The 17,759-nt window shown below is 46.6% G+C and overlaps 1 long non-coding RNA gene across 1 annotated transcript in view; it reads left to right on the plus strand.

The window, feature by feature from the left end:
* The window catches only part of LOC144141877 (uncharacterized), a 46,545-nt gene extending 32,182 nt beyond the window's left edge, over positions 1 to 14,363 (plus strand). The window contains exons 4-5 of the long non-coding RNA XR_013316730.1: positions 5,987 to 6,067; positions 14,140 to 14,363. This is a non-coding gene — a long non-coding RNA (uncharacterized LOC144141877). The remainder of the gene's footprint in view (positions 1 to 5,986; positions 6,068 to 14,139) is intronic.
* The last annotated feature ends 3,396 nt before the right edge of the window (positions 14,364 to 17,759 follow it).

Genomic DNA, 17,759 nt, shown 5'->3' on the forward strand with positions numbered 1-17,759 from the left:
GCGTACGCTCAATCTCCCGCACGGCCGCCAACCACCCCAAACAGACACACACGCACATTCACACGCAGACGTAAACACACACATACACATACACACACACACACGCACATGGTAAAACGCGTATACACACACAGCCACACACACACGCACACGGCCACAGGGTGCACACGCACAGACAAACGCATGCACGTACACGCACTCAAACATGCCCATGCACGCACGCACGCGCGCACACACGCGCACGCACACGCGCGCACGTGCACACACACACACACACGCATGCATGCATGCATACACGCACACACGTGCACGCGCACGCGCACACGCCAGCACACACGCACGCGTACGCGCCAGCACACACACACACACACTCACAAACACACACACACACACACACGCATTTACTCACTCACAAAAACGCAGACGCACGCAAGCAAGCAAGCACGCACGCACGAAAACAGAAGGTGTAACTTTTGGGAACACCTGAGTGTGCATTGAAAGGTAATGAAACGCATACGCGTCAACGCCTCGCTTTATAAACGTCGTACGCTTCAATGAAGCATTGCGCAAAGTTTCTCATGGGGGTACGCAGGATAATGGTGCACGACACACTTTATGTAAGCAGCTCAAAGCCAAATTGAAGGAAACATAATACGGGGTTTTGCGTCGAGATTCAAACCCGATAGCTGGAAAGCGGGAGTCCGGTGGGCACCTTTCGCTCAAAGACGATATTAGGCTTTATTTACGTAAACGTGGACATACGCCTAGTGGCTCTTACATAGAAACGTATGTTGGAGAAAAGTCTTGCGGCCTACAGCAGTTTCTACAGCACTGTAATTTGATAAGCAGGAGCGCATGTGCAGTGTAGTAGGATACTTGAAGGGTTTACCTGGGTGAAAAAAATTTGGAAGAGGGCCGAAATAAACTCGGAAACACAAAGTCATATACCGGAGATAGCAATGAGTGAACTCACTCGACCCGTGGGAGGGTACCAGGAGTAAGATGGACATAGCAGTCACTAAAACATCAAATAAAGTTGAGGCCTACATTGAATACGGAGGCCTGACAATAACAAGTGGTGAAGCCTCTCATACATAATCACAGCAAGAGGACAAACCAGTGCAATTATAAATATCCCACCAGTGAACACAGCAAACGAAAACACAGTCTGTCTTGTCACCGCAGCGTTTACCTAAACGATCAATAAATGTAAAGCCTGCCATAGAACGGCGCTTCAGAAAAAAAATGCAAGAAAACAAAAAAACCCGATTTTACAAATTGGTAAAATTCCCCCGGCAAGTCAGGCAGCGGGCTGCCGCATCCCAAAATTAGTTATTCACGTAAGACATGGCAACTTCAGTGAGGGAAGGTCCACGAACCGCGCATGCGTAAATGTTTAACGCGTGTCGCGTCCAGAAGTAAAGCCTATATGCGCCCTGCCAGTTGTAAAGAAACAACTGCAGTGAACGTGAAACAAAGAGCAGCGTAATTTTACACTTGAGTCGGATGCTCAAAGACAGTCATTTGCTCCAATGGACGTATTTTTTTAGCTCTGGTCTCCCAAAGGCAAGCAAACTAGCAAGCAATCAAGCAAGCAAGCAAGAAAACAAAGAACAAATACAGCAAATTCGGCATTACACAAACAACCGCCGACTCACAAATGCCTTGCGCTATGCAGCGCCTTGTGTGGCAGCATCAGATAAAAAAATAAAAGCACACACACGAACATATGGCTCAAGAAGACAACTTTAGTTCATTTTCGAAACTGTGTGTATCAGAGTGGATGCTTCACTGCTCCTAATATTACGCCCTCTGGAGCGGCGTTTTCACCATGAAATTCTACGGGCGAATAACAGCGACGATATGTGCTTGAGGCCTTGCAAGGATATTTTTGTTCCTAAGGTAGGCACGTACAACCATAATACCCCAAATATTTTTGTGACTTTTTTGCTAGCAGCTGGAGTAGGGGCCAAGGTACTTGCACCCAAAGTGCGAGTTTTCAAAAAGACATAGCATACATTCAGCTGCATGTAGATTGTGAAATAAACTATAGGAAAGTGTATTTTGTCGATTCACTTTGTTTGCATGGAAGAAAAAAATGGTGAAGCCTAGACATATTTATATCACCTAGGAATATATTTTTATCGCCGAATATGCACATAAGAAATTCTAAAGCTTACTACAGTTCCAGAGTACTGATCATGTACTGGGAATGTTGCTCCATATGCAATATCATAAATCCGCCGAATTTTGCTCTTTAGTGTTGAAAACTGATATTTCACTGGGTGGAGGTTGTTCTGGAAAGACCAGTGGTAAGAGCAATTGCAGTCCCGATAGAAAAATTTATTTAATGCGACGCTGTTAGGCCAAGCCTATGCATTTCAGCGTGAACTAAAACACGCTGTGGTGTAGAAGCAAGATTACCGGAATGTAGTAAGCAGGAGCCGGTTTACGGGAGGTGTTTGTGTGCTTGTAGCTTTGTTTGCATTGAAGCGACAAGCGTTTCATAAAGCAACGCGTCAGTGGTGAATACTTTTTTTTTGATGAACTAGCGTATTTAAGGGCATCTAATGCCAAAAGAAAGATCCAGCGGAGGGAGTTTCTAACGCTTTCGGTCGAGTTTACGTCAGGAATCAAGATAAAACTCGTTGCGCATAAACTCACTGACTTTTTTTTTGTTTGGATTGTCTGTTGTCTAAGGCGGATAGTAGCAGCAGAAACACACGAGCTAGTTCTACAGGTCTACGACTATAAATATAGAGGGACAAAAATGGCCACCATTTAAGACATGCTTACTGACTGCCAAACACTTGCTGCAAGGTATGCCTGTTCTTTGTGTCCATCATCTTAAGCGGGTAGCAAATATTGTTTGCAGCACAGTATGTACACCTATGTGATATTCTTTTTTAGAAATCCTGTCGGTTTATCGAACGTTTCACCATGGTGGTATGTATTGTAGTTTTTTGTCACACGACCAAAGCTCCCAAGCATGTTCTTCAGAATGACTTGTCTCAAGGAATTTTTCTGTTCTCCTGCACTTAAAACAATATGTCAAAATTTGTTTTACCTATCGCTTATAAAAAACGACCAACAGTAAGCGTAGCACCCAGGAAACATACAGTAGAAAAGGAGTAAGCAGTAAGCCGCTAACTCTATACACATTTTATAACAATCCACCGATGTACACAAGAATATTAACCCACACTTAAGCTCCAATCAAAGTTTCGCGTGTTTCTTCAGGTAGCAAAAAGTTCCCCGGAGTGCTCTGCCATTTAAAACACTCGTCTAACACCAAATACACAAAATAACATTGGTACAAAGAGCGCAATAGTTACACCTGCGGGAAGATATCCTAGTTCTGCACGCTGATGGCAAGCAACGCTTTTTAAGTGCGAATGCACTTCTTAAGCGACCCTGAATCACGCGTCCACCGCCGTCCGTCCGTCCGAACCACATACCCACTTAGGGCGATTGGCCAAGAAGAGTTTTTAAGTGCGAAAGTGACCCCACCACATACCCACTTAGGGCGATTGGCCAAGAAGAGTTCCTTCGCAACCCATTCGGCATATCTTCGTGATACTAAGCACTTCCTACGGGAAATAGTGCGAATGCACTTCTTAAGCGACCCTGAATCACTCGTCCACCGCCGTCCGTCCGTCTGCACCACATACCCACTTAGGGCGATTGGCCAAGAAGAGTTTTAAGTGCGAAAGCGACCCCACCACATACCCACTTAGGGCGATTGGCCAAGAAGAGTTCCTTCGCATCACCCGTGCATTCGCACTTCCCCATGCTCCCCTTCGGGGAAATGCGGGTGAATTTTTTTTAGATGCAAAGCATCTCTTAGTAAACCCTCCATAGTTCGGCGTCCGCACCTCTCCTCCTCTCCACAAACGCTGGGATAACGCCGCTCCCTCTCCCCTCTTTCTCTACACACCACCTGTGAACTAGCGCGCGCTGCTCCTCCTCTTACCTCTGCACACCAGCAGTACAATCACGCGCATGCGCACTGCTCCTCCTCTACACTCCCTCTTCTCTGCAAATAAACGACTCCCCGCTCCGCTCAGTTGCTTCTTCAGTACTGCGCCGTCTGATGACTGTAAATGGACGCCAACGATTCCGTCAGCGAACTGGCTGGCACGCCTTCAACTAGCGCCAGCCAGAACACTGTCAGAACCACGAGCATCTCCGAATACAAGGCTGCACGGAGGAGAGCTCGTGACGCCGAACGTAAACGGCAGCGTTCAGCCGCGCATTCCTCGCTTAGAGAACGAGAAGCCGCTTTGAAACGCCAGCGGCGAGTACCTGATACAGATGGCGTTCGGCAACGTGTCAACGCTTCAAAACGCCAGCGTCGAACAGCGGATTCCTCTTTTGGAGAACGAGAACCCGCAAAACATTCCCCACTTCCCGATAAATAAAGAAGACATTTATTACGCTACTACACGTGTCTTTACTCTAACAACCAATTAACACGCTACTACTCCACGGCTTTGCATCCCCTCAGGTTTCCCACGTGGGAAGATGGTGTAATTTTTTTTTTCAATTCACAGAACCAGCAATTTATTTTGGTTTTGCCCCAAAAAAGCCCGTTATTACTGTGAAGATTTTATGATACGATTGACTACAGCGAGACGTTACTTTAACCTACCGCCTATGCGCAGTAATATGGCAATTACTCAAAGAGGCGGAATCGCGAATGCCGCTTGTGGCAGCTGCATCTTAAGTATAATAGCAAAGTATTTCTTTCTTTGAAACAGAGCATGAAATGGATTTAGGAACAAAAATTATGGTAACTACGTGTGCTGTCACTTTATTTAGCTGTTGGATTTCTCGGGAGAACTGGAGGTACACTGTAGACTGAACATTCCTTGCTTTCAGTGTAGATGCGTTTAAGCAATTGTTTCTCATAGCTAAATAATAACAGACAGAAATACGTTGATCGTTCTACAAACAAAAGAGTCTTACCCAGATACATGCCAAGATACTATAAGTGTCTGCAAGCCTACATGACAAAGGTATATGTTTGAAGCGAAAAGTACCTCAGTGTTTCTGTTTTAAATTGCATAGTCGAAGGACTTACGATGATGACATGCTTCTCTTTCTTCATGTGAACATCCAGTTTTATTGGCTATGGTATTTCAGGCTCTCGGTAATGCAATCACAAATCTAGCCGCTGTTCGTCATAAGAAGCAGGTTCACTCATAAGGTGTTGCATTTTGCTTTGTTTTGTGCACGGAAAAGTGAATGCTCTTCTCAGTGAGTTAGATAAAACACAAACATACTTAAAACATACAAGTGAGAAATCCCTAAGATGGCCATCTGCAGCGATCAACATGTACCTAAGGAGTATAACAAACCTGAATTACGGCTTATTTCAATCAAAAGGCAAAATGTCATATTTTAGCTTGCACAATCCGTCCTAACGGCCTTGCAAGAATCTCGATGCTTCAGAGTTTACTCAACAACTATCCAGACTCCTTTAAAAAAATCTGTTTCTCTTCTCGTTTATAACAAATATGAACGAAGAATATCGAGTAATATCAGCAATACAAACTGCTTTCTTGCAGAAGTAAGGAACATTGAATTTTACTTTCGTAGTAAGACAGTGGCCTTTTCTCAATAAAAAATGCGGGGGTTGCATTTTATTGAATGCTGCTAAATGGCTGACCAGCACAAACTGACAGCGTGCTTTTCTGCGGCGTATACGTGGTAGAGTTTTAAAAAAAAGCATGACATTGTTATGGGAAAGTTGTACTTCGAGAAGTTCCGCGTGGACGGCTATCTGTGAGTGGTTCGTCCATAAATGTCGCCCTAAATAATCCTGTGTGTGTTGTTTTATGTATTATGCCACGATTGCTTGTTGTCTGACAACGTTGTACAGCCAGTCGTTGAACCCTTTAGTGTAGATAAAAAAAATTAATTTTGTATTAGCCATAGTACTTTTCTTCATTTACTACCCAACTTTTTCTTATTTATACCCCAGATATGCTCTACGCCGAAGAGGAGATGGTATATATAAACGAGGACCGAGACTGTGGAGTATTTTTTACCGATTATTTTAATGGTAAGCGGTTCCGATTGAACCGAAAGTTGTGTTTTCTGGATATCGCCTTTTTTGTGTAGACGTTAAACATGGGGCCAAATGCAATCCTATGAGTTTCCGCACGAGTATTGCGTAAAAATGTTGATTTAGGAGCACGTACATAGTAAAATAAAGCTGAAATTTCTGCAATGACCCAACATGAGCCATTGCGTGCCGCTACTGTACCCAGGCTGTACATTTGTAGAAATTCTGTTTTTCCTCCAAAGACACAGGCTGCCGCTAAAAAAAACTGCGTACCGAAGACAAGAAGTTTAAGACATATGCTGGTTGAAGTTGTCTGCGATCAAAACTAGACTGCCTTTTGTTTGATGGTATCTACGTTCCCATTAAGCATTCCATTTGCGAGCCGGATGACGATAATACGCAAGCACAAGTAGTCATTCTTGAATACAACGTTTATGTTTCTCATCTTTTCAGTTTACGCAAAGGTGTATGTTATCGGGCTTTATTTTTACAAGACTAACATGCCGACCTTTCATAAAATTCGTAATATTTAAATTGTCCTAAATAGTGGCGACATAATTCATAAGCTTGCACGGGATAAAACATTTGGGACAATCAAAACGTTTATGTAGTTTAGCATGAAGCCGAAATTTTTAAAGAAGTAAACAGTTCTCGCCACCGCGAAAACCACCTGTCATTTTTTTCTCGCATGTCTGATTTCTGCGTAGAGAAAATTATCAGACACGAGCAGGCGTTTTTGACGCAGTGTTAGATGGCTGGAGTAATTTTCTTCCGTAAATGTTTGCATTAAAAATATATGGAATCATAACTATACCGAATGTATAAAAACCAATGTTGCGGTCCTCTTCTCTGTAACGTGTCTTGTTGCCGAATTGGTTAAATCACTCGATTGTTTTGATGCAGAACGGTTCATTGTATATGAAGCGCGGTAATGAGAATAAGTGACACTTCGAATGTATTCTGCTAATTACGCATTGCATATTTATTTTGTTATTTGTTTGTGTACATGTAGTCTTTTTTCAGTCGGTTCAACTTTGCACTTTAACGCATTGGAGATCACGGAAATGGCCGCAATGCATATGAAAAAATAACCCTTACCTGACCCACACAACCGACGAATGCCTCGGCCTCAGTTTTCTCAGGGTGCTCATGCTAGCCTTAGCTATTCTCTTTATTATTCGGTGTAGCCTCTCCCCTGCCCCGCAGATCGACGTTTTCGCCTTACAATTGTTCTTGTTTCGAATGTTCACACCTCTGTTGCCGCCAGATTAGGGGCAGAAATGGTTTGTTCCGGTTACCTCTATTACTGTCAATATAAGAAAAATGATGATGTCAAAGCTTTTAAATTTACAGCTGTACAATAGCATTATTTAGAAAAAACCCGGAGAAGCCCTGAAACATCAATGTCCTGCAAGGAGCCTCGGGTTTCACCAATTAGAACAACACAGAGAATCCAACACAACTCTTCCAAGCCTATACCTAAAAAGTATCAACCCTGCTTGAAGAAGAACCCGGAATATAATTGTAAAATAATGCGAACACTTCCACGCGTTTAGAAATTTTAAAAAGTTCGGAGTATATAAAAACAAAGCGCTAAGGGTTCTAACCAACTCCAAGAAGAGCGCACAATTTTTATTATTGATATCAGGCAGAAAAGGATAGTAGCCGATTGATTAAAACTATGGCAGTTCTATTGTAAAACGCAAAGTGACTAGTTCATTCTCCAAGACCGGAAGTACTGTAGTCTTTCTAGGTTCTCGATCAACATCATTCGCAACATCGAGTAAATGGAGCTTTCAATAGCTCCCCGGCACCACCTTAGTATAACCGGTATTACCCAATTGCAACAGTACAAAAAAAGGGCCAACCGGCAAAGAGAATTTTGTCCACCCGAAGGTGGAGAGAAATTAACGAGAAAAGCTGTCTTGCGACCCACCGCCAGGGGGACGAGCCCGGGAGGACCTTCCTTGTCCCCCCTAGGAAAAAGCCGGTTAGGGTGGGTTGCTGGGAACGGGAACTTGGGCATCGGGATGGGTTATGGGAAGAAGGGTGGGACTGGGGGGAGCAATTTTGCTCCAATCCTTTTGTCTGACTCTCTTCTAAGACTGATTGCTCAGCGAGGGGATCAGACAGTGCCAATTGCCAAATATGCGGTGCCTGCCACGCGTTACCGCTCACCCATATGGTCCGATTACTGGACCCCAACCGTCGGAGACAGGAAGTACCCTATTTGGTGGCGACGGACGGGCCCCCTCCCGACCCCCAGCTGAGCGGCCGATGCGTTCTAACGTCCTTGACTGACGGCCCCGCACCAGGTACTCACGGATCACCAGTGAAGCTTTCCACTATACACGGGTACTTGCAACACCTGCTTTTCACGGTCTCCGGACACCGGAAGTTTGTATGCGAACGTTAACTGAAATCCACGTTCGCCAGGCTCCCACGGGAGCGGTTATGAGAGCCATGTACTTATGTCCTCCTCTGTGCCTACTCTTTCGCTCAATGGAACAAGAGTCTTTTGGCATTGCCGCGGGGTCAGCGGCTCGGCAGAGGAGATCGGTCCGGGCCTACTAGCCGTTACTAAGCCAGAAGAGTTTCCCCGGTCGGTGTACTAACATCACCTTTCCCCGTTTTCCCCGTGCGGGACACCAAGTAGCTCGTGAAAGTACGTCCCAGTGGCATTTGGGTGACGAGGTTCGCAAGCGCCTCAGCTAGAGAAGATCAGTCTATAGGCCCCTCGCAGCAAGGTTACATGGGGGCGCGACCCCCCCCCCCCCCCCTTGGCCCCATACGGACTGTACAACATCTAGCCCCATTGACGTTCGGTTACAGGGGTCTGTCACTCCCCCCGACATATTGCGATCAGGTCGATGGCCCCGCCAAAGCTTGCGGTTACAAGGGTCGCCAGTCTCCCGGCCCGTAATGGTTTCCCGAATTTAATCGGTATTCCCAATACAAACGACTGTACGATGGCCAGCACTTGCTACTTTTGCAACTTGACTTGCCGGCCTCCTCTCACGCTGGATTACAGGGGTGCGTTACTTCCCCCGGCCAAAGAAAGTCATAGTTAATCGATCTCGACACGTCTTCCTGCTTCAACCGCATTGCCAAGTGCCGGGCTGACACCCGACCGCCCGACCTCCGCGTAGGACCTGATTCCAGTTGACCAAGAACCTCCGCTGTGGCGGCCGTTTTGCACGCTCCCTGGGCAGGGATTGTGAGGCCTCCCCGATTCCTCGAGGAGGCCCCGTGGAATTATCTTACTTCCACGCCCTGGCCCCTATGACATTAGGTTACAAGGGTTTGTCACAACCCCCGGCCTGCAGACCAGTTCGCAAGTTCAACAGAACGAGCCCCAAGCTATGGTTACAGGGGTGTGCACGCCCCCGGCTCGGTAGTGGTCTACCCATTGCTTCAGCAATGGTACACCAACACTACGTGCGAACTGTACCGCTTGAGCGCAGTGCTTACGTCACAACATTGACCCGCTGGCTTCCTCTCACGCTGGATTACAGGTGCGTTACCACCCCCAGCCTTTGGCCTTCTCCCACACTGGATTACAGGGGCTCGCTACTTCCCCTAGCCAAGAGAGTCATAGTTGCTCCACAAATACCATCATTCGGGATACAAGGGATCCTCTGAAGAACTCCCAGTGGCTCTGCAGTCTCGCCCCCAAGACTAAAGGTTACAAGGGCTCATCAAGTTCCCTCGGTCAGCAGACCAGTTTGCATTAAAGGCCCCTTCCATGCTCCGGTTACAGAGGCTCGCTACACCCCCGGCCTCATTGTGTGTACCCATACTTCAGCATGGCACGATAAAACGAACTGTACCGCATGTACCCCTATGACTTGGGTTACAAGGGCTTGTCACCTCCCTCGGCGAGCAGATCGGTTCGTGTTTACAGGCCCCTTCCTAACTGCGGTTACAGGGGCTCGCCACTCCCCCGGCCTTATAGTAGCGCTCACATTGCCTCAGCAACCGTGCGCCACTATAACACAAACTGTACCGCTTGGTGCAGTTGCACTTCGCAACATTGACCCCCCGGCCTCCACCACACTGGATTACAGGAACGCGTTACCGCCCCCGGCCAAAGAGAGTCATAGTTAATCCAGAGAAATTTGCGACCGCAAATTTTGATCGAATTACCATTCCAAGCGCCAACCTCGGTAGCCACCCAGGCTGTCCGGGCCTGCGTCCGCATCACGCATCAGTGCTCTTGGAAGGCACTTGCCCTCAGAGTGCCTTGGAGTTGCTCAAGCTCCCATGGGCGTCGAATACCCAATACAGTGGGCCTGGCACACCACTGACTCCTGCCATTGCGACGGACCAAAGCAGGACAGCCGAAACCGACCGACACAACCCAGTCCGCCGGCAGGAGGGGCTACGTGCAGGCCGGCGGTAAGATTTCACAGCGGGAAGGGTTTTGATATATTTCAGCATGGCCGCAGTTTGTTTACCATATTGTTGTAAGAAAGTACGGAGCTTATTTATGTTAGCCATCCGAGCGCGCCGGTCTGGCTGCATGTCAGCACGTACCTCTTTTAGAATCTCCGTGATATCGTTCGTGTTAGTCGGTTAGTGCAATGTGGGATACGCTTCACGCTACTGATGCGGCTTTTCCTTTGTTTGGGCATCGAGGGAAGTGGATTACTCATGCCCAACATTTCTGGTGAAATCTTGGACGTAGAGGCGGCTGATAAGAATCTTCTGTTATTCGGATGTGGCTGAAATATAGCAGGCTGCTTAGAAGGGCACGGTGTGAGACTCCAGGTTGGAGGCCTCCAGTTAACCCTTGAGCTGCGCGTTCCCCTCGCGGAGCTGGTAGAGTCCAGTGCGGCGGAAGGAAGTTAGGACGTTACACTCTGTAAAATGAGGTCGCTTGTTTGGAAACGTGAAGTGAATGCTCGACTGTAACGGCATCAGGTGAGGACACGGCGTGTACGGCGTTGGCACTCGGGGTGCCCTTTCAGCGCTCACGATGATGCCAGAACACGCCATCTTGCACTTTCGAATTGGTGCGGATGAAGGAGGCAGTGCGGGCCAGACACGCCGATTCCACTGCTAGATGACCACCGTGCCTAATAGCCACGCAGTAAAGTGTTAGCTAGCAGGGTTGAGCTTTGGTATGTTCGCGCCCATATTTGCGATACACAAGATAATGCGGCCAGTACTTCGCCATGGGTATGATGTCGGGGCACGCGGAGCAAACAATTTGCTTGGGCTAAGGCCACACCTGAACTTTAGCCTTGTATTGTTGACAACGTGTGGGGTCGTAGGAGAGGCGAATGTTAGAACAGCTAGATTGGTTTTGCCTATTCGTTGTGCCGCCAGCACTTCAAATTGCTCGCAGCGAATTGTAAATGTCAGAAAGGCGTAATGCGGATTTATCGCCAATACCAAAACCTCCGGGAATTCCAACGATCAATTTCCATTGATGATTTTTGTAATCTATGGGAAAAGCTTTGTAAATAACAAGGCATTTCGAAACTCTGTAGCACAATCTGGAGCCTGTCCAGCAAGAGCCCGCGAAAACCATCGTTGGTCATTTCCCTCTCTCGGACACATGCAAGAGGACGTTGAACATCGCCTTTTTACGACGTTTTTCCCTCACGCCTCTATTTTACACCACACTCCGCAGCCGACCATCATGGTTCCGGACATGGATACCAATCTCGACGCCCAATTCACTATGCGGAATTTCAGGCAGCTCTTTAACATCGCCACCGTGATTCTGCCCCTTTCCTTGTTGTAACATGACAGCACCCGCGCAAGTTTCATGAGTCCACTTTACTAAGTCTATGATGAACTTTAATGAGTCTAAGAAAAATACTCACTGCTCCTCGGGTGACGTTCCCGATGACCTCAATAATAACATAGTTCTCCCAATGACCAAGCCAATGACCTTTGTGCTTAGTAACCTTAGGACAAGTTCACTTACCCCGACAATCTGGGAACCTATAATTGCAGAATCAACAAACGCGTTCAGTATTACTTGAAATACGCGCGTCCGTCGTGCCACTCATCACACACCGCATTCCCTCCTCACTGAAGCAAACATGACAGCCTTTGGCTGCTCCGACGAGTTCTCGATAGCACATCATGGGCTAGCAGTTCGGATTACGTCCTCACTACTAACGTGCGAAGATATATGACAATGTTAGACAAACGGCGATACTCGAAGAGCTCGCTGTGGCCTTCCGAAGGCGATGGCCAAAATTATGTCCGCGATTTCGATAAAAATGAAGCAATTTTTTTCACAGCACGAATTCAGGTTGGAGCACAAGAACCCTTTGTCTGGATAGCGGTGTTCCGTAGTTTTTTTTTTGTCTTTGAACCCTGTTCTCCTCACGTTGGCCAAGGCACATGTCACCCGCAACCTCAAAAAGGACACTTCGGCGCGTTTGTCTATCTACGCTGAATACCTCATAGTGGATTAAAGCCTGTGTATGAATCCAGTGATGACATGGTTATCGAATTGCCGACGGCAGCAAAAAGCCTCTCAACCACACTGCCAACTCTCGGCCTTGATCTGGCACCCGAAAAGACCGAATTTCGGGTGCCAGATCCGAATTTCGAGTGCCAGATTTGGATGCCAGATTTCAGGTGCCAGAATCATACTACCTACACCAGTGAAACACAGGCGACACGCCAGCCTCAAAATGCGGCCATATTCGTCTGCTAGGTGTTCCCCTTGCTAGCCACAACAGGGCTCGGCAATGAGTAACGCAGCTTCGCAAAAACCAGAAAACAAAGTTGCGTCTAATCTCTGGCATTTCTAACATTTTTGGCGGCGCTAACAAATCGGCGTGTCTCACACTCTCAAGGCAGTATTTGTCGGCCGTACTACGAATGGCTCCCCGCTTAACACCTCTCTCCGAAACACAAAAAGCCCTTAGCTGTTTTTTAGCGGACCACGCTTCGTACGATCACTGCTTTTCAAAGGCATGTTTTTCTTGACACTCTTAAGCGGGCTGTTTCTGTCTCTTAATAGGAAAGCTACTCGCTGAAGCCGTACAAAAACACGTTTCGGCGGTCCCCAACAATGCAAGAGACTGCGCTTTGTTTCTGGGATGCACGCACACTTCCTGTACGTCCGTCCGCTCCACCTCCCCAATACCCGTTGGGCACGCCCCCCAGTTTGTTTCTTCAAAACAACCCTGAATATCCCGTTCGCGTCCTACGCCTCGTGAAAAGGCACTTCAAGGCCTCCTCTAAGCGAGGTTTTCGGGTGACGTGAATATAGTTAAAGATACCAACCTCTCCCCTTGCCGCCACCAGTAGCCGCCACCAGTTGCTGCGAAATACCCTGGCATGGGTTCCTGAGTTCGACCGGACCTGCACTGCTCCTTCGCACATCAATCTTCAAACTCGTCCCCCCTCGATAGATTACAGACAAGCACCCTTAGTGGGATAGATGTTTTTTTTTTCGTTAGCCTATCTACTCCCACTGCAGCAGAAAGGCCGCTCCCTTAGAACTCCAATTACCCCGGTCCTGGGCCAACGTCGACCAATTTACCCTCGCATACCACTTGAACTCATCTGCCCATCTAACTTTCAGCCACCCTCTTCCTTGCTTGCCTTCTCTAGGGAACCACTGCCTTAACATGAATGACCAACAGTCATCTTGCTTTCGGATTACACCCACTGCCCACACATTTCTTCTTCCTAATTTCAACTAATGAGTTTTTACCACGCGTTTGTTTTCTTACCACTCCGGGTAAGAGAATGGTAAAAGTAACATAAAGACAAATGGTAACTTTAAGAGACTTGAAGAGAGCGGAGTGGTTCAGGGATGGATAAATATGCGTTCAGTATTACAAGGCTGCGCCCACCATCGATTCGCATTCTCACAAACTATTACCAGGCCCTTGAAGAGCTGCATAACCACTTCACTGATCACCAAACTGTGCTCGGATTCCGACATATGACCACCATTCTGGCACGTCATGAAACCATTATCTGTTTTGTATAAGTGCCGCGTCACACAGACCCGTATGGCAGCAACTAGGCTGCACATGATGTAGCACGGCTTTGTATTTTTGGCGCTGATTATGGCGCTTTATTCGCAGACACGCAAGAAGGTCTCTGCGAGATTCGAGTCCTGGGGGATCTGCGAGCTCTTGACCCAACCGAGGATTGCTATGAAGCTTTTATACGCAAGTGCCCAGAGAAGCCTTACGTAAAAGTTTACAACAAGTCCTGTACAATTTTCCAATAACAAATGGTCTCGTTGTCTCTTTACGAGACTATACAGTTGAAATTTTATTCGTATAAAAACTTTGCAAACTCTCGATTGCGTCTCACTTGATCCCACCATTTTCGCAGCTCATAAATGTATTGTGAGAAAGTAAAAGAAAACTGAAAATGCTGTGTACATCAGTATAGGAAGTGTTGCATTTCTGAGAGAGTATTATAAGTGTTACATTGGTAGGTTGCAAAAAATTTTACACTTATCATAATGTCATACGCACGAATGACATTTACTTTGAATGTCGCAGAACATCTAAAAACAGAGCAGTTTACATTAAAACGTGTTTTTCCTGGCCCCGAGTCTTGAGAAATCTGTATTTATGCAAATACTCGACACAGGAAATGTTTAAAAAGATATTAATGTGTCTGTTACGCACTGAAAATATTAAAGACACTGTGATTTTATTAATATAGTGGTCCGTAATTTATCCAAACCATAGGGGAGGAGTTTAAGATACAAAGTATGTAATTATTTTACCGCCGGATGTGACATTACAAACTAACAAGCGCGAAAAAAAGTAAATGAGCTTGGCTGTGCGTAGAGAGAAGAATTTCAGTTACAGTTTCTACAATGACCCATTTGTCAGCCATGGGAGGTAAACCAGAACGTTCAACTATGAAGTTTGTGACATCGGTTTATTGTTTCTCAATTACTTTCATCAATAAAAATAACCGCTGGATATATTTTTAATACTGCTTGCTTAAGAATACCAATATGTGGAGTTGTAAATAAATAAATACCTCTGCATTTCTTGGAATTTTTTTATTCTGCAGGCTCTATGAGTGATTCGGCTAGAACCTCCAAAATATACTGTAAAGTGGCTATAGATAGAATGCGACTAGCTGGGCTCCACGCGCGCGCAGAAAGTCGAAGCTGGACACGGAATAACCGAACTTCTTGCAGGAAACTTGCCTACACACGGGAGATAAATATCAGCGGTGGTGCTCGGTTTTGCTCGTGCCAATCATGCCCTCGCGCACGCGGGGCTCAAGAGTGTGCCGAGAAGATCTATCCGGGTTTTGCGTGTTTTACAAGGCGCTCGAGTGCAGAAGCTCTCGACAGACTGTCCTTGTTTATACGCAGATTGAAGGCACTCAAACTGCCGCCGATCGCAGCCGGTGGACTCGGGCGGTTCTAACACGTGCGCTCTCACGCAGACGATTCTGCCAGTTTTCTTCCGATTGTGAGTGAGTGAAGGCACGCTTCGGCTCATCCCGACAGAACAATTCATGGGAGGAGTTCGTGTTCCCACTGAGAGTTCGCAAGGTCAAGCGATAGTTCGCAGCACCGCGCAATGCTGGATTTTTGGTTCTATACTAGAAGTCAGTTGAATGTTCTTCGGAAAGGGCACCACAGGGGCACCGTTGGCGGCGCTTAGCACCGGGTAAAACGAGATCCTGAAAAAAGAACAAGGAGTACAGAAAGCGGTTCTTGAATACGCCGTGGTACTGATGCTTTGAAGGGCCTCTTTCGGGCACTGCAGCTGAGCGCACAGCGTCTGACGATAATCCTGCTAATGAGACGTCATACGTGGTGTGTAGAGGTTATGAATGGCAGGGCTTTCAGGATTGCGATTACAGGCGTGCTGAAAGCCAGGATTCTGGATGGCAAGAAAGCAAGCCCCCACTAGTGCTAGAAACAACAATAAAGTGTGGCCCGGGCAAAACATGTGCGCAGTGTCTCAGTACCTTTCTAAGGAAAACTGAACTGGCCACCAATAAGAACATGTCACACGCAATAAGAAGAGCACCGCATTCAGAAACATGATACCGCGGCATTATTGCGACCTTACGGCGATGAAGACAAAGCACTGCTGAAACCATCAGAATTCACGTGTACGAATGTGCTTCTTTGTTTTACCGTAACCAGATGGGATTACAAGCTCAAGGTCCAACGGACCCATCTCCTGTTATTATTTTAGATCTGCTTGAACGAGTTGATCGGTGGATAATTGGTAATAGAAACTCATCCGGAACTCGTAAAATAATAGAAATCTTTCACCGCAAGGAATACTGGGCATATGCACTCTTTTTCGGTAGAACTCTAGTCCTGTTTTCTATCAGATAACGTTTAGCTTACGTAGCGTTTTGAGTGTTCATACCCATGTACATCTTCCTGGCCTAAAGCTATACAAGACGTTTTAGCTTGTGTCCCAGTGCAGTAAAAATGCTTCGAGTAGTATGTGCTTTGCTCGGCGACGCTTGCGCATTTTAGTTTAGAAAGCGGCGCACCAAGCTTCGTAAATGTGTGGCGGGCCGCCCATTTCACTTTCCCCCAAGGTTTCTCTGCACCTATCGAGGGCGGCGGCACAGCTCGCCATTGTCTGACTGCCAGCAAAATTACGCATCCGAAACGCTGCGTCACGAGTGTTTTTGCTGTCCTCTGTGCTGTACAATTACTTGATGTCCCGGCACATGCTGTCCATCCTCATCTTGTTGGCTTTGTTGAAGCATACACTTCGGTGTTCGGCGCCACCGAAGTTTATTGAAGCAAGGACATGGGTTCGAAAATTCTGCTTTTTGTCATATTTAACTCTAAACGGCAGCTACCTGCAAGATGCAGAAACAAAAATACGTTGAAAATTTCCATTGAGAAGCTGAGTGGAGGCCGACGGGAAACAGGAACACTTTGAAGTTGTTTTGCTTCCCGAGGCTGACAGGTAAGCACCGGTTTTTGAAGATTGTATCCATCTTACCGTCGAATGTGGCTCAGTGTGCTGGATATAATTAATTATTAGATGCGAAGAGGCGAACTGTTGACGAAGCCGTCATGTAAATGGGAGCTAAAGTTTGCATCCGTTGATCTACAAATAATCTATCACTGCAAGAGGTGGGCAAAAAGAGCAACTACCTTCCTCCTAATAAATACAAGAAGCTTATCGTGTTTGTCTTATTCCCTGCCCCATCTTTAGCAGTCGGACAGAAAGTGCCTGGGCGCCAAGTCATGAACGAGGAGCACCTAAGTGGAACTGGAACTTGAAGCAAACTATCATTGGTGACAGCCTCCTCACAAATAATTGTTAAAACAAAATCTTACTTAGTGAGACCGGTAAAGCATGAAAAGACTAATGCACTTGACCGTTTACTGGGTGGTCAATGGAATTGCTCTGGTTAGAACGCTGGACACCCTGGCGTACGAGAAACAGGCGTTACATTGTGTCAATAGCGAAAATTTAACGATTCTAGATAAGACAATACACGCATCGATTATGAAGAAAGAATGGAGTAGTATGCTTTTACCTCACAGATCCCCTAACGGTGTGCAGTTAGGTCGTCAGTAAATGCGTTTACTTTGTTCGCGAAAAATTGTCGGATGGTTTTGTGCTTCTTTTACAATTTCGGCCCCTAAACATTTGACGATCGATTTCACGCATTTTCAGCGAAGGCCGAACGACAATTGGGTTTTGCGCTTGTCTACCTCCCTGTAGGAAGGGGTGTG

The sequence above is a fragment of the Haemaphysalis longicornis genome, unplaced genomic scaffold (assembly GCF_048455015.1).
Source record: "Haemaphysalis longicornis isolate Haplotype H1 unplaced genomic scaffold, Haemaphysalis longicornis Haplotype H1 scaffold_6, whole genome shotgun sequence".
NCBI classification, from domain to species: Eukaryota; Metazoa; Arthropoda; class Arachnida; order Ixodida; family Ixodidae; genus Haemaphysalis; species Haemaphysalis longicornis.